At 42.8% G+C, this 22,158-nt stretch overlaps 1 long non-coding RNA gene across 1 annotated transcript; it reads right to left on the reverse strand.

The window, feature by feature from the left end:
• Window positions 1-11,930: 11,930 nt before the first annotated feature.
• LOC148109361 (uncharacterized) lies at window positions 11,931-13,523 on the reverse strand. Its single transcript, XR_015725863.1, has 2 exons — window positions 13,423-13,523; window positions 11,931-12,953 (listed from the first exon to the last, which is right to left on the reverse strand). It is a non-coding gene; the product is annotated as an uncharacterized LOC148109361 (long non-coding RNA).
• Between the last annotated feature and the right edge of the window lie 8,635 nt (window positions 13,524-22,158).

Genomic DNA, 22,158 nt, shown 5'->3' on the forward strand with positions numbered 1-22,158 from the left:
GTCTCCCAAGTTCTTTAATATGTTATAGAATAAAAACATTTGGACAGTGCAGATTTAAGCAACTATGAAACTTAGTATAAGAGTTATAACAGGTTTCAGCGCCTAGTGACTCCTGTCCTAAGAAATCGTTAGTGAAGTCTGATATGTTTTTATCTGTGAAATAATTTCTGCTTATATAGTCTCAGTAATAGATTTGGTTCTCAACTGTTTATTAAAGAAAATTGTCTTAATCACTGGCAGTGTGCCTATTTAACCCTACCTACCTCATTCCCCTGCATGTGTATCTATTAGTTCTAGAACACAAATTTTTGTTTAAATTTTGGCTGTATGTTGGGATTTGGCACTTCCGGATAACTGTTGTTATCTTCAAGTTGCTAAAGTGTCTTCATAGCACCTGCGTTTGATCGTGTGTTGCCTTTGGCTCTTGGGAACCTCTGAAACCACAGCCTTATGGTCAGTACACCCCACAGCTGATTTAAGCCTGGCTGGAGTTCTTCTAATTGTCAAAGACTAGGACTGCCTTTGAAAGGAATCCTGTCTGGGCCGTCGCTGAATTCTGAAAGCCTGAAAGCCTATCCCCCTCACCTTCACCCGGCAGATCCACCAGGGATCTGTTGGGACTAATACTTTTGGCAGATCTGTGGCCAGTCTCTTCGTGACCACTTAAGGCATAAGCCCCTCTGGCTTGTTCTCTCCCATACTCTCATCCCCATCTGTTTTCTTGTCCTCAGCCAAGCTTCCCTTATGTCTCTTCCTTGTATTCTTTGCAACTTATCCTAATCTGAAAATATTCCACTCCATGGTCACCACAGTTCTATCCATCCTCAGTTTCTTCTCTCAACATTTCCCCTTTATCTTTTGACCTTAACTGAAAACTTTGAGCTCTCCATTAAGCAGCCGTTTCAAGTGGGGGCTGTTTATTTTCTCACCATGTATTTGGAGAGAGGGGGTTCACATTATCTTCACTCACAATTCCTTCTGCCCATTACTCTTCTACTATTGCACAGAAACCTATGTTTCTTTGAGATGACTGTCACGGAGCTGATTTATCCTAGACCCCTGCTTATTGCTGTCATTTGTACACCTCTCTGACTCACAGATTTTCTCTTCTCTCCAATCATGCTGAACTTCTGGGTGGTTTTAGCATCTCTTTGATACACGACACCGGCCTCTCAGTTCCTTGATCCCCTTTACTTCAGTGATTTTCATCTTCATTCTAGTCAAACTAACCAGTCCCCTGGCCACATACCCTCCTTGTCATGGGTAGAAACTTTCACTTCTAAAATAGCTTACACAAGTCACGCTAACTGCGATCTCCTGTTCTTTTCAACCCGTTCACTTGGTTACTCCTTCCATAGCTGTCTCACCTCATTGCAACCTCCCGTGGCTTCTCCTGAATAGCTTTTCCCACCCATCTCTCTCTGCTTTATAGGTCCATCAGTTCAAAACTCTTGTCAACAGCTGTCCCATTCCATTTTTCCTCTATCCCACAGGCCAAGAAAAAATCCCAACCTTCGTTGAATTCAACTTGTTCAGCCACCCCAAGGCTGCTAACAAGGATCATCCGATTTCATAGACTGATGCCAGTAGATTAGTGGGCTCCAGGCTCACAGAGCTCCTTCTTGGTTTCCCAGTATACTGTCTCTTAGCCACTTAAAAAATTCTCCACTCACTCTCAGGTGTGGTAGGTGGACCGTGTGATAGCCCCTCCCCCTGCCCAAAGATGGCCATGTCCTAAACCTTGAAACCTGGGAATATGTTGCTTTCTATGGTAAAAGGACTCCATAGGTGTGATTAAAGATCTTGAGATGGGAAGATAATTCTGGATTACTAGAGTGGGCCCTCAATGTAGTCACGAGGGTCCTTTATCTTCCCATCATCTATCCACATATTTTAAGGAATTGGTCCATTTCATCTAGTTTATTAGGTTTGTGGGCGTAGAGTTGTTCATAGTATTCCTTATTATCCTTTTCATGTCCATGGAAACAGTAGTGATGGCCTCTCTTTTATTTCTGTTAGCAACATTCTGTCTTCTCTCTTTCTTGGTCAGCCAGCTTAGAAGTTTATCAATTTATTGATTTTTTTTTTTTAAGAACTACCTTTTGGTTTCATTGATTGATTTCCTATTTTCAATGACATTGATTTCTGCTCAAATTTTTATTATGTCTTGTTTTTGGTTTTTTTCTTACTTTGGATTTTTTTTTTTTTTTTTGCTCTTTTTCTAGTTTTCTCAGAAGCTTAGATTATTGCTTTGGATCTTTCTTCTCTAATATATGCACAGAGTGCTATAAATTTCATTCTAAGCACTGCTTTGCTGCATCCCACAAACTTGAATAAATTGTATTTTCATTTAGCTCAAAATACTTTAAAATTTCTCTTGATACTTCCTCTTTGACTCATGTGTTATTTAGAAGTGCCTTGTTAATCTCCAAATACTTGGAGATTGTTCAACTATCTTTCTATTATTGATTTCTAATTTTATTCCATTGTAGTCTGAGAGCATGTTTGTGTGAATTCCATTTTTTAATATTTATTAAAGTGTGTTTTATCACCCAGAATGTGGTTTGTCTCAGTGAATATTCCACGTCAGCTTGAGAAGAACGTATAGTCTCCCGTTGCTGGATGAAGTAATCTATAAATGTCACATCCAGCAGACTGGTGATGCTGTTGGATTCAACTATATCCTGATTTTCTGGCTGCTGTATCTGACAATTACTGATGGAAGGGCGTTGAAATCTCCAACTATAATTGTGGATTTGTCTCTTTCTCCTTGTAGTTCTATAGTTCTTGCTTCTGTATATTGATGCTCTGTTGTTAGGCACATACACAATTAAGGATTGTTATATCTTCTTAGAGAATTCACCCCTTTATCATTATGTGATGTTTCCTTTATCCCTGCTAATTTTTCTTGTTGTGAAGTCTGTTTTGTCTGAAATTAATGTAGCTACTCCACCTTTTTTTTAAAAATTAATGTTAGCATGGTATATCTTTCTCCATCTCTTAACTTTTAATCTATCTGTGTCTTCACATTTAAAGTGGATTTCTTATACACAGCCTATAATAAGGTCTTGTTTTTTAAAATCCATTCTGATAGTTTGTTTTTAATTGGTATGTTTAGGCCATTCACATTTCAAGTGATTATTAATGTAGTTGGATTATTATGTATCATATCTGTAACTTTCCATTGCCATTGTTCTTTGTTTTAAGAATTTTCCAAAATTAATGACCGACAACTAACCAACAGATCCAGGAAGCTCAGAGAATACTAATTCAGATAAATAACAAAAAACTACACTTAACCAAACTATATTCAAACTGCAGAAAATAAAAGACAAAGAGAAAATCTTACAAAAAATCAGAGAAAAGCAAACCCCATTTTATCTTGAAAACAACAAGGATAAAAATTACATCAGACATTCCTTTAGAAACCATGCAAGCAGAGGAGAATGGAGTAAAATATTTAAAGTTTTGGGGTACCTGGGTGGCTCAGTCGGTTAAGCGTCTGCCTTTGGCTCAGGTCATGATCGCAGGGTCCTGGGATAGTCTCACATTGGGCTTTCTGCTCAGTGGGGAGCCTGCTTCTCCCTCTCCTGCCTGCCTCTCTCTCTCTCTCTCTCTCTCTATTTCTCTGTCAAATAAATAAATAAAATCTTTTTTAAAAAAAGAAAAGAAATATTTAAAGTGTTGAAAGAAAAAACCCACCAGCCAAGAATTCTGTATGCAATAAAATTATCCTTCAAAGGTAGAGGAGAAATAAAGACTTCCCAGACAAACAAAAATTGAGGGAATTTGTCACCAGTAGACCTGTCTCATATGCAGTGTTAAAACTTCTTCAGAGAAGGAGGGCGCCTGGGTGGCTCAGTCATTGAGCGTCTGCGTTTGGCTTGGGGCATGATCCCAAGGTCCTGGGATCAAGCCCCGCATCGGGCTCCTCTGCTGGCAGCCTGCTTTTTCCTCTCCCACTCCCCCTGCTTGTGTTCCCTCCCTCTCTGGCTGTCTCTCTCTCTGTCAAATAAAGAAATAAATAAGTAAATTAAAAAAAAATTCTTCGGAGAAGGAAAATGATATAAGTTAGAGACTTAGATTATGTAAAAAGAAGAGTGTTAGAGATGGAATAAATGAAGGTAAAATACAGTGTCTTATTTTTCTTATTTTGAATAATTTTTATTAATTGTTTCTTAATTCTTATCTTTAATTGATCTGATAATGGTTTTTCAGAATAATAAGAGCAACAGCATATTGGATGATTATATCTTACGGAGAAGTGGTATGAATGACAACAGTGTCATAAGAGACAGGAGGGGGAATTGGGAATACTCTCTTATAAGCTACCTGCACTACCCATGAAGTGGTGTAGTGTTACTTGAAAGTTAGATTAGTTGTCCCAAAGAATACAAAAACACTAGTTCAAAGGGATACATGCATCCTGTGTTTATAGCAACATTATTTCCAATAGCCAAGATATAGAAGCAACCCAGGTGTCCATGGATTGATGAACAGATGAAGAAGATGTGGTACATACACACACACACACACACACACACACACACACACACACACACACTGGAATATTACTCAGCCATAAAAAAGAATGAAATCTTGCCATTTGCAACAACATAGATGGAGCTAGAGAGTATTATGCTAAGCAGAATAAGTCAGAGAAAGATAAATACTATATGATTTCACTCATATGTCGAATTTAAGAAACAAATCAAAGAAACAAAAGGAAAAAGAGAGAAAGAGATCAGAAACAGACTCTTAACTATAGAGAACAATCTGCTGGTTACCAGAGGGGAGGTGGGTGGGGGGATGGGTGACATAGGTGATGGGGATTAAGAAGGAGGGCACTTGTGATGAGCACAGGGTGATGTATGGAAGTGTTGAATCACTAAATTGTACACCTGAAACTAATATGGCTATATGTTAAGTAACTGGAATTAAAATAAAACCTGAAAAAAGAGAACGCTAAATTAGTTGTAGGGGCGCCTGAGTGGCGTAGTCATTAAGCGTCTGTCTGCCTTCGGCTCAGGGCGTGATCCTGGCGTTCTGGGATCGAGCCCCACATCAGGCTCCTCTGCTGGGGGCCTGCTTCTTCCTCTCCCACTCCCCCTGTTTGTGTTCCCTCTCTCGCTGGCTGTTTCTCTTTGTCAAATAAATAAATAAAATCTTTAAATAAATAAATAAGTTGTAAATGTGTATAGCAAACACTAGGGCAGCCACTTAAAAATTTTTAAAAGATGTATAATTAATATGCTAAGAAAAGAGAAAATAAAACCATATAAACTGCTCAGTTGAAACCAGAAAAAGAGTAGGAGATCAAAAACAAAACAAAACGACCCCCCGAAAAAGCCCCAAAACAAAAAACAAACAAAACAGGGGCAAAGAATTGGAAACTGTTCCTATCTATTCTCTGTCTGTCTCTCTCTGTCTCTCTCATCTATTGTCCATTTATCAGGTCTGCAATGTCTGGTTTGGTAGCCCTGACCACATGTGGCTATTGAGCACTTGGACTATGGCTAATGTGTCTGAGGAACTGGATTTTAAATTCTATTTAATTTAAATTTAAATAGCCATAGATGGCTAGTAGCTACCATACCAGTGACATCTGTCTAATAGTTCTTCCCACAGGGGCATCTTTTTGCAAGTTAGCCCCCCAGAGGGATGCCTTTTTCAAATCCCTTTGTAAGGCAGCTCTGCGGGCTAGCAGGTGGGGACTTCTTTGGGTTCTCCATTCACTGAGCTTCACTGTAAGCTCCTTAAGGTCCCGAGCTGGTCTGAGTGTGAAGCCCAGAGCTCAGCACAAAGTAAGTACCCATCATGCTTCCTGTTCTGAAGTGCTGTCACTAATCTTATTTGACCCCCACAGTTGCCCTGTGAGAGAGGCATTAGCACCGTCATTTTCCAGGACACTAAAGCCAATAGAGAAACAAGCTTTTCCCAGGGCCACACAGCTTTTCAGTAGCAGAGCAGGATTCAAACCTACTCCTTCCAGCTTTGCCTCATGTTCCTGCCTCTCTGTCAGGATGCTGAGTAATCACGTGTCTTACTGACTGGTCTGGCTCTTTTGTGTTTACAGGCTCGTTGTCTCAACAAGAGAGCCAATTCCCTGAGGGCCGGGCCCACACTGAGCCCATGATGGTGGCTCCTGTTTGTCTCCTGACATATTTATTTCCCAGTTAGCGCACTTACATGTGGTTTCAGGGCTCACATTGTGTTGCTGGAACAATTTGAAGTATGCAGTTAGTTCATCGTTTCCCCACTGGAGGGCAAACTTTTCCACTTTTATTTACTTTTCTGATTCCTTAAGAATTACAAGAACCACCTTAGAAGGGCTTGAGTTGTTTTCTATGTTTTCATTGTTTCCTGGACATTAGATGGCTTCCATGTGTGAGAAGTTGTGGAATATGTACATTTCTGATTCCATATATCCTGATAGCTGCCCTCGGTAGAGACTACATATTCCAGAAGCAGCCTCTGTTAATGTGGAAAGCCCCCACTGCTCCGCGGTTTGCTGGGGCGGGGGAGTTTTGTGTGGCAGACGGTCCTGGCCTGAGTGGAAGAACACACTCTCAGGCCGGTCGCTCCCTCCCTTCTCCTTCTTTGCACTGCGGAGAGTTACCAAGGTGAGCAGAACCCCAGGGTTCAGTATTCTCAAGCCGGAAGGCCCTCAGAGACGAGGATTGTGTCAGACCCATTTTGGCGACCCCACGGGTACCTCCCCTGGCGCAGAGGAAGTCCCCTGGAGCCCAGGGGAAGTTATGCTGGGCAGCCTTCTCCTAATTAGAGGGAGGAAGCAGCCACGGTTCTGTGCACCATTTAGTGAACTTGGCTCTCTTCCTGGGCTCAGAAGTCTAGACAATGAGAGTTTTGAATGTGGGACAAAAGTGAACCAAGCCTTTTTTTTTTTAAGATTTATTTATTTATTTATTTTAGTGATCTCGCGCGTGAGTGGGGGTGGGGAGCAGAGGGAGAGGGGGAATCCACAAGCAGACTCCTCCCAGGACCCTGAGATCATGACCTGAGCTGAAACCAAGAGTGGGCCACTGAACCGATGGAGCCACCCAGGTGCCCAAAAGTGAACCAAGCCTTTTAATGCACTCGTCCAACTTGTTCCACATCTAAGAATAACCTGGTGGCTTATATATGCAAATCTAGCTGCCTGTTGTCATGCACGGGAAGATTCCAGGTTGCCTCCTTCCCCCCCAGGTCTGCCTTTAAGCCTCACCACAAAGCCTGTCTGCAGACCCCGAGGCATGTGTCACAGCACAGCTGCCCATGGTCCCCAGGGCATCGGAGAGTCATGTGGACCTAACACAGCCTTTTCCAAGCGTGATGTCCATCAGCTGCTATCACCAGGGGGACGGAGTCACTCGTATTCCCTGGGTTCTGAGATGCCTGCCCCTCGTCTTCATCTGTCTTTGTGGGGTGAAAGCAGTTGGTCAGCAGCACGTGGCACTAATCAGTGGAGGTCCTCACCTTAGTCGGGGACGAGCAGCCCGGGTCAGAATACTTGAGAGCCTTGTAATAATCTCATTTATTTGATTCCACCCCGAACAGAAGGAATCGCTGTATCAGCAGAAATGATAACTGACTTCTCTCTATAATGTGCATTGGCAACCGCTGATAACCAGCAGACGAAACAGGCGGGAGAACGGGGGATTGACTATGACTTTCATGAATATTCATTTGTTACATATTCTTTTTTTATTTCTTCTCACTTATGAGCACATACATGTTCGCAGGCATCAGAGCTTTAGGAAAATTTGTAACGGAGAAACTTGAAATGGAAAAAACACCATTAGTTGCTTAATTTTCCCACCAATGGTCTGAGGCTGCGATTATTCCATCTTAGTGGCAGAACACTCGTATGGAGACGAAGATGTGGCCAGACCTCCCAGGAGCAGAGTTTGAGGACCACTAAGCTTTCGAGGCTCTCTGCGGAGCCACCGCCTCCCTGAAGGCTTCCCTGGTTCCTCTGATGAAGTTCATCTACACCAAATACACCTGGAGCCCCCTTACAGCACCTCTCATGCCGCGTTTATCATGTTTTATACCTCAGGGGGGCCTTATCTGGATGCAAGTCTCCTCACCACTCCTGGACTGTAAGATGCGTGAGCCCAGGGGTGAGCGTCACTGTCTGGATCTGAGTCCCGACTGTGCTGCCTAGCAGCCGTACGATTTTGGGCAAGTTAGTTAACCTCTCTCTGGCTTCGTTTTCTCATCTCTACAATGGGGCAATCGTACCTTCTTCACAGGACTGCAGTGAGGACGAAGCCTGTCAGAGTGTGCTCTGATGACCACTATCTCTCTATCTCCCGAGGTACCTTGCCAGGGCTTCCCACCGGGACTTGGGCTCCTCATGGGTTTTGCAGAGTAAGGCGGGTTTTCACTGTGCCTTGAGGAATGTATTTTTAGACAATAGGAACTTCTGACCAGCCCCCCAGCCCTCCTGGGACCCCTGAGGCCTTTCGTGTTCTATTACGCTGAAGGATATTACGCTGAAGGAAACAGAATGCTGCATTCAGGAGCTCCCACCAGGCAGCGCATGGCCATCCTCTGTGGAACTTAAGAAACCCATCCAGGGCTCCTCACACAGATTCTTTTTTCTTAATTAGCAGTGTGTAATAATGGCCTAAATATATCCCACAAGTCAACTTATGCAAACAGACTTACAAAGTATGGCAATTCTAACAATACCCTACATTAGACTGTTGAGTGACCTCATCTAAAGACCACACTCAGAGATTCGGATTGACTGACCTGGGCTGGAAGCTGGGAAGTACTTCTTTGAAGAACCTGTGCATTCTGGGCAGAGAACTACCATGTTTGGCCCTGGGACAATTGTTCTCCACGCTCAGCTGCTCACCACTTGATAGCTTATAAAGCACACTCGGGACCCTCCCTCCAGTTATTTTAATTCCATTGATTTGGGTGGGGCCTGGGCACGGGCACTTTTTCAAAGCTCCCTTTGAAACAAAGCAACCAATTTTGATGTGGAGTTCCTCTGCTCTGGACAACAGTGGGATAGGAGATGATGAGCCTGCCGGAGGGAAGTAGCAAGAGATTCCCGGGAGACCATTCGCTGCTGCTTTATGTGAGAGCCACATCTTCCTGGTTCTTCACAAATCTCTTCCCGGCACGTGATCTGAGAGTAACGCATTGAGGAAAGGACCTGCTTTGGAGTAAGACAGGTATGGTGATGCACCCAAAGTTGGGTGACTTGGGGCAGGTCATTTATCCACCGTGTCTCATCAGTGCTGCGGTGAGAGCCTGATGTGATTGTGACCTGCCTGGCAACATTCTGCACATGAGAGCTGTTACCTGTAGTCTAGTAAATGTTGGAGTCTCCTCTTTTTTATTTGTCTGCAAGGTAGCTTCTGAGCCCAAAGAGGCAATTGCTTCTTCAAAGCCCTTTGCACATGAGGTGAGGATTGCAATCCTCCCATACCCACAAGTGCCAGGGATCAACACTGTCCCTGATACAGTGACCATGTGTCCCGAACCAAAGAGCCAGACGAAACCTTATAAATAAAGCATATTAAAAGTTGTGAATGTTTAGGGGCGCCTGGGTGGCGCAGTTGTTAAGCGTCTGCCTTCGGCTCAGGGCGTGATCCCGGCGTTATGGGATCGAGCCCCACATCAGGCTCCTCTGCTGGGAGCCTGCTTCTTCCTCTCCCACTCCCCCTGCTTGTGTTCCCTCTCTCGCTGGCTGTCTCTGTCAAATAAATGGATAAAATCTTAAAAAAAAAAGTTGTGAATATTTATATGAAGAAGATTATAAGAGGATAAAAATTCAATATCTTTAAGGAATATTTCATATTTTTAAAATGTGAATATGCACAGATTTCTGGTTTTACACAGTGTGTGATTATTTAAAATTGGAGCCAGTCTGGAAAATTCAAGTCATGGGTTCTAACCTTGCATCCTTATTTTTCTCACAGCACCTGGGTGCTCAGAGGATGAAAACAAGAAAGAAACCAAATTCAGAGACATATGGAGACAGGTAAAGATCTCAAGGCTCTCAGTTTCTGGTTTGTTGCTCTCTTATCCATGGTTACTGTTGTTTGAAATATAAATGGTCTATTGCTAATAATTCTTTTTTCACTTCCAATTTCCTACTGGTCTTTAGAGTTGCCACTGACGCTGCCCAAAGTATATTATGAAACACTCAAGACTAGCTTGTGAGGGTCCTAATTAACAATGAAACCCATCACAAGTGCTGCTCTGCAGGTCATATGCCAGCCTGAGGGCAGGGTGCTTTTCTTCCACCAACATCGCATGTCTGTGCGTGTGTGTGTGTGTGTGTGTGTGTGTGTGTGTGTGTGTGAAAGACAGAGATAAAGTGAGAGAGACAGAGAGAGAGTAACGGATGTTGGGTTGTGTTTCTGGCTTGTCATCTCCAAGATGGACAGAACTTGGCTTACTCTCTTTCAGTAGAGGGATGCCCTCCCACCAGCTATTTTTACTCTTGTGTAAAAATGATCTTGTGACATAAAGTCCCATGAATCCCACTCCCAGGAATGTATCATGAATAACTAATTGGAAACAAAGAGAGCTGTTTAAACTTATTTTTGTAAAATTGAAAATAGGGAAGCAGTCTAAATATTGGTCAATAAGGAATTGGTAGGATAACTGTGGTCAGAGTGGTGGAACATTACACAGCCATTAAGAATGATGGGGACAATTATACCGATGAGAAAGGAGTTCCACTGCATAGTGTTTAAGGACATAAGCCACTTACGTAACAGCATATATAACAATCCTCTTATATCATATTGCGTATATTTGAATGCCTCTAAGTGTTGCAGGTACACATGTCTATGTATGTTAGCACGGGGTCATGTTGACTTTCTTTGTACTTTTCCAGATTGTTTTGTTTACAGTGAACATGGACTATTATTATTATAAAATAGTTATTTTATAAAAAATGCATTCATAAAGATATTTATTTAACATTCTCGATAATAGAAACTGTTTATAGAGCACTGTATTAGTCAGGGTTCCTCAGAGAAATAGAAGCAATAAGAAAGATAGATGGATAGTCAGATAGATAGATAGATAGATAGATAGATAGATAGATAGATAGATGATAGATGATAGATAGACAGAAGAGGAGATTTATTCTAGGAACTGGCTCACCTGGCTGTGAAAGCTGAGAAATCCCCCAGATCTGCATGCCGAATGAGGGAAGTCTGAGTGAAGAGATCGGGATTCCTCCCTCCTTCGCCTTTTTGTTCTAAGTGGGTCTTCAGTGGATTGGGGGGTGCCCACCCACATTGGTGAGGGCCGATCTCTTCACTCAGATTACTGAATCAAATGTTAATCTCTTACCCAGAAAGAACGCTTCACCAGCCATCTGGGTATCCCTTCGCCCAGTCAAGCTGACACCTAAAATTAACCCTCACAAGGACTATACGCCAGGCACTGTGCTAAACGTTTTTCATGCATGATCTCTAGAATTAGCCAAAACAACAACAAAACCAAAAACTGAACCCAAAGACAACCTAAAATACTTGATGGTAGAAACATGGTTTAAAAAGTAGAATCGTAGGCCCTCATTAAAATTCCAATTATGAAGGCTGTATTGAATCATTGGAACACACTTAGCATAATGTTCACAAGGCAAAGATGCTGACTGCTGCCGTGTAAATTATGTCTACCTCGGGTTGAAGTCTGGAAGGTGTCAGCAGGAAGCGGTAGGATTATGATGGGTGACTTTTTTTTTTTCCTTTTAAAAACTGGCAATGTTGTTACATCATCTTACAATTTAGAACATCAATTTATTCTTGGAAACTTATAAAACCCAAACAACTCAGCCTGACTTCCACATTCTCCCTGAACCTTCCACATCCTACCCCACCCCTCCACACTCCATATTCTGGTTCTCTGCTCCAAGATGTGACAGATAAAATGATCTCTCAACTCATTGCTTCCAACAGAGAACGTACCAGAGTAATCAGTTTATTAATTTTCTTTGGCTAAGCGGAGGGGATGAAGTGTTAAGGGTCTTCTGTTGAACAAATTAGACTTGAAATATTTTAGGGGTAACAAATGACTTTTAAGTACATTTTAAATACAATTTGGTAAATCTAGCTCTGTGATAGGCAATTTAACAATTATTATGGAAATTTTCAGGGGCACCTGGGTGGGTCAGTCGGTTAAACATCCGAGTTCTGGTTTCAGCTCAGATCATGATCTGAGGGTCGTGAGATCGAGCCCCGCATTGGGCTCCCAGCTCAGCCGGGAGTCTGCTTGAAGATTCTCGCCCTCTGCCCCGCCCCCCACTCACAAGGGTGCACACTCTCTTTCTCTCTCTAAAATAAACAAATCTTTAAAAAATTATTATGGAAATTCTCAAATACACACACAAGTAGACAGAATAGGATAACAACCCTCATGTACTGATGGCCCCACTTCAACTGAGAGAAATGAACTGAGAAATTGGGTCCACATCCATCTGACATGGCGCTTATCTCCCGCACCCCTTTTTTCCTGGAACATGTCAAGGAAATTCCAGACATCCTGTCCTTTCACCCAGCTTTCTCCCCCTCTCTAAGCACCATACCATGACCACCCCGCATGTAACGATTAAAGTTTACACAACACAGAAGAGAGCGGCAAACTTGAAAAGGCCACCCACTTCCGAGGGGACTTGTCACAGGCAATCCCGTAGGGACACCTTCGTGGATACAAAATGCACAGCAGTGCGGGTACGAGGGTGCATTTCTCACGCAAGCTCCTGCAGAAGGACAAGCCGGTAGGAGTTGTTCTTCCGAATATTTTCAGCCCCTGGATTTGCGTAGTCAGTTTTCAACAGCTCTGATGAGCATTTTATCTGCTCCTTGTACCTCCATTCGCTGCTTCTCTCATCTGTCAGTAGCTTTCTTAATTAACAATTGCCAATTAGAAGACCATGTAGGCTCAGGGCTACGGTTAGGATTCCATCTGCCAACCTGAATCCGAAATACAGGACCCAAAGGGGGACAAAGGAATGAATTGATTTTCTTTTTTTAAAGAAAACACCAAGCTCATAATGTTCTGCTTCCGTTCTGCCGTCTCCCGCCTCCTGCCCACCCTCAGTCCCCCCGTGAACCTTCGTGCCCAGCCTCCCCCCATCCCTCGTCCGCTCCCTTTCCTCCATTAGCGCACCAGCCACTCTTTCTTTACCCTTCCCCTGAACTCAGACCAGATGTCACATCTTGGGACCTCTCCTGTGCAGGTATGACGGGCAGTTCGTCTCCCCACCCGGGCAGAGAGGTTCTCGCTTGGGGTTCCTGCACCCCCTCCTGCATCGGTACCCCACAGTGCCTGGCGCAGTCTCAGAAGGCACTCAGCAGCCCTTCACGGCATGAATCAGCCTGCGGTTTTTCAGAGGCTGATTATTCTTAGTTGGGATTTTCCAGCCCCGCCTCCCCTCGTCACCTTCTGCAGCCCACGGACGGTCTTTGCGTCTCGTTTCTGCTTCTTAGTACCTGCTGCCAGCGGTCGGGAAGAGGCAGAGAACGGGGCACCACAGCCGCCCCCGCTGCCCTTGGGAAAGCTGAACTCGGGCGGTGTGTTTGGATTCTCTGGGCTTTTGGCTTTTTTTCCCTGTCATTCATTAAACCAAATTCCCCGAATCTCACGATGACCTTGGGAATTGTTGTCAGAGGCTGTGTCTTGAGGAATGGATCGGATTCAGATTCAGCGGGGAACATTCACTAAGGCCGGTCTGTCAGAGCAGAAGTGAGGAGACCGAGGCAGGTGTATGGGAGCGATCCCCAAACTGTGAGCAATGGAGTCACCCTCCTCTTCCAGGGGGTTCTAGCCGCATTTTGGGACACAGTGCTTGAGTACCGGATTCTCAGTGTTTCTGGAAGTGGCAAGAATGCCAAGAGGGCGCTCACTGTTCCGTATGCTTACCTATGTTGGACTGCCTTGCACGTACTGTGGAACCGAGTCCTCATACCACCCTGGGAAGAGATTATCTACAGTTCACCCACAAAGTGCGATGGGCTGAGTAACTTGCTGAGAGTCAGGAATCAGTGAGGAGCCTGGGATCAAATCCCGGCTCTCCCCAACACGGTTCTTTCCATTCCTGCGGCGCTAGTGATACAGAGAAGCACTTCCCACAGGGTGGGATCTGGGCTGAGGGTCCTCAGGAATACCTATTCACCTATTCATTCACAGGGAGGCCCAATTCACCTCGAATCACTCAGTGTGTTTCCTTTTTAAAATTTTTAAAAAATTTTTTATTTATCTATATGAGAGAGAGAGCATGAGTGAGAAAGAGCAGAAGCTGGGGGAGGGGCAGAGGCAGAGTGAGAAGCAGGCTCCCCGCTGAGCAAGGACCCCCCCCCACGCGGGACTCGATCCCAGGACCCTGAGATCATGACCTGAGCCGAAGGCAGACACTTAATGGAATGAACCAGCCAAGTGCCCCAAGGGTTTCCTTTTTAATTCCTTGCATTAGTCCTTCTTACAGGGAACATCTGGGTTTGGTGTTAGTGTGTCTCCACTACTTCCCTCTCACTTGCTGACCCCCCTTTCTAATGAGAAAGGAGGGCTTCAGTAGTCATCTGTGTCTGTGAAATTTTATAGGGTTTTCAAAAATTCTCATTTTTTTCTTAGTATTTTTGTAGTTTTGTTTTCTGAGTATTTATACTTATGTTCTTTTCATGGCAAATTCTAATTGCTTTTCACTTACGGTAGTGCTATATAGCACGTTCTTTTAAGACAATTTGCATAAAAAGATTAGTTGATTTAAGGCAAAAAAGTGTGTAAGTTCAGGTTCTGGGTTGATCAGACAGCCACATGCAAAAGAATGCAGTTGGGTCCCTTCCTTACACCACACGTAAAAACTAAAATTAACTCAAAATTAGACACAGATATCTGAGCTAAAACTCTAAAACTCCTGGAAGAAAACATAAAAGTAGATTTTGAGACCTTGAGTTAGGCCGTCACTTCTCAGATATGAAGCCAAGAGAATAAGCAACAAAGGGAAAAATGAATAAATGGGATTTCACCAAAAGTAAAAACTTCTGTGCAACAAATAATACTATCAAGAAAATGAAAAAATAACCCACAGAATAGGAGAACATATTTGAAAATTATCTATCAGATATAGGACCTGTATTCTGAATCTATAAAGAACTCTTACAACTTAATAATAAAAAGAGAAATAACCCAATTAACAAATGGGCAAATAATCTGAATTAGTTGTTTCTCTGAAGAAGACATGCAAAAGGCCAGTCAATAAGTATATGAAAAGAGACTTGATATCATCAGTCATGAGGGAAATGGAAATGAGATACCACTTCACACCTATTAGGATGGTTATAGTAAAAATGATAATAACAGGGGCGCCTGGGTGGCTCAGTCATTAGGCGCCTGCCTTCGGCTCAGGGCGTGATCCCAGAGTTCTGGGATCGAGCCCCACGTCAGGCTCCTCCGCTGGGAGCCTGCTTCTTCCTCTCCCACTCCCCCTGCTTGTGTTCCCTCTCTCGCTGGCTGTCTCTCTCTCTGTTAAATAAATAAATAAAATCTTTAAAAAAAAATGATAATAACAAGTATTAGCAAACTTACGGAGAAATTGGAACCCTCATACATGGCTGGTGGGAATGTAAAATGGCACAACTATTTTGGGAAACAGTTTGGCAGTTCCTCAAAATCTTAAGCACGGAGTTGCCACTTAACCCAGCAATTTCACTGCTAGATAAATGAAAACATATGTCCACACAAGCATTTGTACATGACAAAAAGTGGAAACAACACAAATTTCCCATCATCTGGTGCGTAGATAAATAAAACGTGGTTGCGATGGTTAATTTGATGCGTCAACATGGCTGGGACATGGTGCTCAGATATTTGGTCAAACATTATTATGGATATTTCTGTGTAGGTATTTTTTGGATGTGATTAACATTTGTTTTTTATTTCTGTTTATTTTATTTTAAAAAGATTTTATTTATTTAGAGAGACAGAGCAGGGGGAGGAACAGAGGGAGAGGGACAAGCAGACTCTGTGCTCAGCCTGCAGCCTGATGTGGGGCTTGATCCCACAACCCTGAGACCATGACCTGAGCTGAAACCAAGAGTCAGGTCCACAACTGACTGAGCCACCCAGTGCCTCGGATGCGATTAACATTTAAACTGGTGGGGACGCCTGGGTGGCTCAGTTGGTTGGGCATCTGCCTTCAGCTCAGGTCATGATTCCAGGGTCCTGGGATGGAGTTCCGCATTGAGCTCCTTGCTCGGTGGGGAGCCTGCTTCTCCCTCTGCCTGCTGCCCCCCTGCTTGTGCTCTCTCTCTCTCTCTCTCTGACAAATAAATAAATAAAATCTTAAAAAAAAATAAATTGGTGGATTTTGAGTAAAGCAGATTAAGCCCCAAAATGTAGGAGGGCCTCATCCAATCAGTTGAAGGCCTAAATAAGATAAAAGATTGACTTGCCCTGAGCAAGAAGGAATACTGCCAGCAGACCGCCTTTGGACTCAAATTCCAACTCTTCCCTGGATCTCCAGACTGTCAGCCTACTCCATCAGATTTTGGACTCACCAAGCCTCCACAAACATGAGCCAATCCCTTAAAAATAAATCTTGCTCTCTCTCTCTATATATATATATACATATTATGTCAGTTCTGTTTCTCTGGGGAACTCTGACTAATACAGTGATATATACATTTAATGAAATATTATTTGGCCATAAAAAGGATTGAAGTACTAATTCATGCTACGACATGGATGAAACTTGAAAACATTATGTACGTGAAGAAAGCCAATCACAAATTTTATGATTTCACTTATATGAAAAGTCAGAATAGGCAAATCCCTAGAGGCACAGAGTAGATTAATGGTTCTTTAGGGCCGGGGAGTAGGTGTGTGCCGGGAATGGGGAGCTACTGCTAATGGATATGGGCTTTCTTCTGTGGGGGATGAAAATGTTCTGCAATTAGATTATGGTGATGGTTGCACAACCCCGTGCATATACTAGAAATGCAGAATTGTACACTTTAAATAGGTGAATTATATCTCAATGCAGCTGTTTCTTTCTTTCTTTCTTTCTTTCTTTCTTTCTTTCTTTCTTTCTTTCTTTCTTTCTTTCTTTAAGGGCAGGTAGTAAGTGGATACACCAGAATTCATGAAGAGAGTACAAAAATGTCTGAAATCCTGAGAAACACTGAATTGGAGCCCGATGTGCCTCCGAGAATCTCGTGAACCTCTCCAGAGACACACTGTCTGTACGTGTTTCCTTTTTATTCCCTGTTGCGTTATTCATAGTCCCAGCAAATCAGTCCAGTTTTGTCCTAGACTGGTAGCTGCATTACTCAACCTGATTAAAAATATAAGAGCAAAATATAGGTTGGCTTATGAAGTAAGAGGTAGCGATGCTAAACAGATGCTCAAGAAGGAACCTAAAATACACATTGGACCGCTGCCTGGAAGAAGGATGGAAATTTATTACATGCGGGAGGCTGATGGGGTACTTCATGTTCTGAGTGTCTCCCTCCATGAACAAACCGCTGACCTGCTTCTCAACCTAAGTGGGGACGGAGGTGGTGGGGGCTGACTGCACATCCAGCACCCTTGATTGTTGCTGAAAATCAGTGTGCCTCAGAGACTTTTTTTCAGAGAGTTGGTGCCAATATATTTCTGAGTGGCCACAGTCCATTCCCTCAAAAATTTTTTTTTCTTTAAAAGAATGGATTAGGGGGCGCCTGGGTGGCACAGCGGTTAAGCGTCTGCCTTCGGCTCAGGGCGTGATCCTGGTGTTATGGGATCGAGCCCCACATCAGGCTCCTCCGCTATGAGCCTGCTTCTTTCTCTCCCACTCCCCCTGCTTGTGTTCCCTCTCTCACTGGCTGTCTCTATCTCTGTCAAATAAATAAAAATAAAATCTTTAAAAAAAAATAAATAAAAGAATGGATTAAGCAGAAAAATCAGTTCACTAGGGTTCTATGCATAAAAAAATTTTCATACTAAATAAAAACCTTCCTTAGGTAGTCAAGATTTTTTACCGTACCATCCCCTTCCCTGAAAACTATTGATCAGGTATTACCCAACCCCTTGTGGCCGCTGGTGAGTGCACAGCAAGGGCTGTGACCCCAGCTCACTGGCCACAGTGGATTCCACCACAGGAAATATCTGCCCCACATGGGGCCATCTCTCTCCTGGAAGTTTGGGATTTGGATATAGAGGTTAGTTCATATGCTTCCTAAAAGAATTTTAGGGTGACTTATGAAAGTTTTCATTGTACGTATATGGAATTGCAAAGGATGTTATTTCCTGGGTTTTACAAATTCTTATGTTTTAAAATAAAACAACATCATTCTTTTACCCTTATCCAGGGAAATCTAAATTCATCCACTAAAAAAAAAAAAAAAGTAAACAAGTATACTTTATTAACAGCAGGACGTTATACATCACTTTTTTTCTCTTTAAACCTATGTTTGTGTTCCAAATTCTCCATTTTGTGTTGATCACAGTATCTTAATTCTCTAGAACAAAAATACTTACATAAATTGAAATTAGAAATTTAAAAATCTGCAGCGCCACTAAGGCTCTGTGTTAAAAACAAGTAAATATGCTATGTATTTTCAAAAGTATTCAATGTAAAGTAAAATATTATTGGCCTTTTAAACTCTTGGTTCGGGGTGCCTGGGTGGCTCAGTCATTGAGTGTCTGCCTTTGGCCCAGGGCATGGTCCCAGGGTCCTGGGATCGAGCCCCACATCAGGAGCCCTGCTCCGCTGGGAGCCTGCTTCTTCCTCTCCCACTCCCCCTGCTTGTGTTCCCTCTCTCGCTGGCTGTCTCTCTCTCTGTCAAATAAATAAATAAAATCTTTAAAAAATAAAATAAAATAAAATAAAATAAAATAAAATAAAATAAACTCTTGGTTCATGTATTCAGTGATAAATACTTCATGCTGAGGAATAGCCCATATTCCTACTTACTCCATTTTTAAAATCATATCTTCGTATGTATCTGTAATCAATATATATAATGATTGACTTTGTCCAAATAAATGTGCAAAGGAGACTGGAAGTAATTTACATGCTAATGCCCTTAATTCTTTGACATTCTTCTCAGCTTTATGCCCCAGATCCCTTAGTGATCTTCCAACAAATATTATTTTAATGATCTATCAGTGGACAACTCTAGTAGCTCCTTCTTCAAATTTGATTTAAATGATAAAGTGGAAACTTCCCGACTTGCCTAGTGGCAGATACTATCAGTGCCCCACCCACTTCTGGGAGGCACTAGCATTTTAGGATGCGAAGATGGTGTCTTATTATAAATATATATGACTGTCTCTGAGATCTTTCCCTTTGCCTGAGTGTGAGGGAGACAAATGTCAGGGAGTTAATGCTCCTGGGGACAGCCTTCAGTCAATGACAAGAGATTCCTTGCTTTGCAGGTGGGATAGGCCTGAGGTGTGTTCTGTGCCATCTCCCCAAGGTTCCCTATGGAAGGGATAACTACTGGTTTCTCAGTAGTAACTTGCTTACTAGGGCATTCTGTATTGGCTTCCTTCTCCTCCCTGTCACTTCCCACTCTCCTGTTGGTGCTTCCTGGGGTCACTGCCCTCATATTGTATTTGCTTCTGGGGTAACCCAGCTGCAGTGAATTGAATTGTGGCCCCCAGAAAGCTATGTCCATGTCCCAACCCTCGGAACCAGTGAATATGACCTATTTGGAAAAAGAGTCTTTGTAAAAGTAATTAAGTTAAAAATCTCAAGATGAGATCATCCTGGATTACCCAGAGGAGGGTCCCTAAATCCAAAGACAAATGTCCTTATAAGAGAAAGAAAAGAAGGCCTAGAGTCAGAGAAGGTCATGGGAAGACAGAGGCAGAGATAGGAATGATAAAGCCAGGAGCCAAAGAATGCCTGGGGCCACCAAAAGCTGGAAGAAGCAAGGAAGGATTTTGCCCTACAGTCTTTGGAGGGAGCGTGTCCCACTGACACCTTGATTTTGGACTTCTGGCCCCTAGAACTGTGAGCAAATAAATTGTTGTTGTAAGCCATCAAATTTTTGGTAATGTTTGTTATGACAGTCACAGGAAACCAGGTTCTGGGGATGGAGGGTTGTGCAACAATGTGAATGTACTTCTGCCGCTGGACACTCGAAAATGGTTAAGATGGTAAATTTCATGTTATGAGTATTTTACTGCCACCACCATCACCACAAAAAGGAAATAAAGACAAACTAATGGAAGCTAGAGATGAATAGCAGAATTAGATTTAGTCAGTGCTCAAGGGATCCCCTGGATTGGGAGGGAGCCCAGGAGGCTTTCTGTCATGTGGTATGGGGTAGGGGCTGGGGTCCAGAGGGGTTGGATTTCTTGTCTTCTCTCACATTCCCCAGCTGTATCCCTCTGTGGGCTCAGAAGAACAAACCAGAAGGCATCTTCCCATACAAAAACCAACCAACCAACCAACCAACCAACCAACCAACCAACCATTTTTGTTTGTTCCATTTTATCTGAAATATAGAAAGCTTTTGCGTCCTCTAGACTTTGAAAGCTCTAGCAAAGCTCTTTCTCCCCTGGCTCTGTGTGTCCAGGTGTGATGACTGCTATTAGTGAAAGCAGGCTGTTTGCTAAGCACAGCTTTTACACCAGTGAGAGTTCTTGAATTTTCTTGGTCTGCGATTCCTTTGAGCATCTTTGATACTCCAAGCAATACTTTGATGACAGGTATTAACTTTTTCACCTGAAATATCCGCATTTACACATCTTCTCATGGATCCTCCTACGAGTTTGTGGACCTAGGATTACATGCACCTGTTCTAGAAGCTGAGCACTTTCATCTGGGCGTTACTCGTGCTATGAGAGCGGGTCAACATCAGGGCCAATTAGGCCTTACTCATAGTTGCTCCTAGAAGCTCACATTCTCATAGAGGAGACACATACAGTGTCAGCTGGGACTTACCCAGGCTTAAGTGATAAGAAAACTAATCTAACAAGCTTAAGTTAATAGTATATTTGGTTCTTTTAATTGGGAATTTCAGGAATGGGGGTTTCAGGCACCTCTGGATTCAGGCTTCAAGTGTATCATCAGGATTGAGTCTTTCTTCATCCCACAACTCTGCTCTCCAATGGGTTCTTAGATTCTCCTGTGGAGCCAAAGTTCTACGTGTCTGTGATATTAGTATTAGTAATTTGAGGGGAAGAGATGAATTCTTTCTCTTCCAGGGTCCATATCAAACCTCCAAAGGGAGCGCTGCTTGGGTCGCATATCCAGCCCGGCTGTGGGGTCAGCCTGCATCTGGTGCCTCCCCTATGTGTGGGAGGAGTGGAGGCCGTGTCACTGACAGCCCTAAAAAGTGGAGAAAGGAGTTTCTGAGAAGAAACGATCCCGGCCGGAGCATAGGTAACAGATGTCCACTGCAGACATATCTACAAATAATTGCAGATCCGTATGCTGGATACTCGAAAGGAAACACGGCGAGGTCCAGTGGGGACGCAGAAGGGCTTATCGCCTCCACCGGCTGTGTTCTAGGTAACGCCAAATAAAGCCTCATAGAAGATATTACACATGATGCATTTTTAAAAATTAAAATAGAAATATATTAATTATATTCAACACTGTTTCTCTATAGCTCCATGGCTATTGTCTTCCTTGTTCACGTTTTTATTCCTAGATCTAAGCATAGTCCTTGCACATTTTAGCGACTCGACAAATATTTGTTGAATTGGGAGTTTCAGGAACAGCAGTAAGATAACCTCTTGTTGAGATGAAGATTTAAAGAAGTCAAAGCACTAACAGATCATGCTGAAATTTACATCCCACTTTTTGGGACGCCTTTAGTTACCTCTTATCCAGACTCGGTTTTGAAATAACATCAGAAGTCAGTTTTATTTTTAATGTTATTTTTTGTTGCAAACATCTGACAGCCTTGATTTTATAAGTTCTTAGGCTTCTTGCCCCATGATCAAATGGAGCATTCTATGAGAACACTATGCAAACTGTAAAATCATGGAAAAATTTAGGCCGCTTTTATGATTTAAAGTTTGGAAACCCAATCTTTAACTTATTCTTGTGATATAATGGCAGTCCATAAAGAATCTGGAGTGTTCTTAGTTAACTTGCTTCTCTTTCCATTCAGCACCTCCTTAGAGAATTGATTTACAGATTTTTTTTTCCCACTTTGGTCCAAACAGGCCCCAAAACACATA

This window comes from Ursus americanus, chromosome 10 (assembly GCF_024610735.1).
Source record: "Ursus americanus isolate L20-20 chromosome 10, mUrsAme1.1.p, whole genome shotgun sequence".
Taxonomy (NCBI): domain Eukaryota; kingdom Metazoa; phylum Chordata; class Mammalia; order Carnivora; family Ursidae; genus Ursus; species Ursus americanus.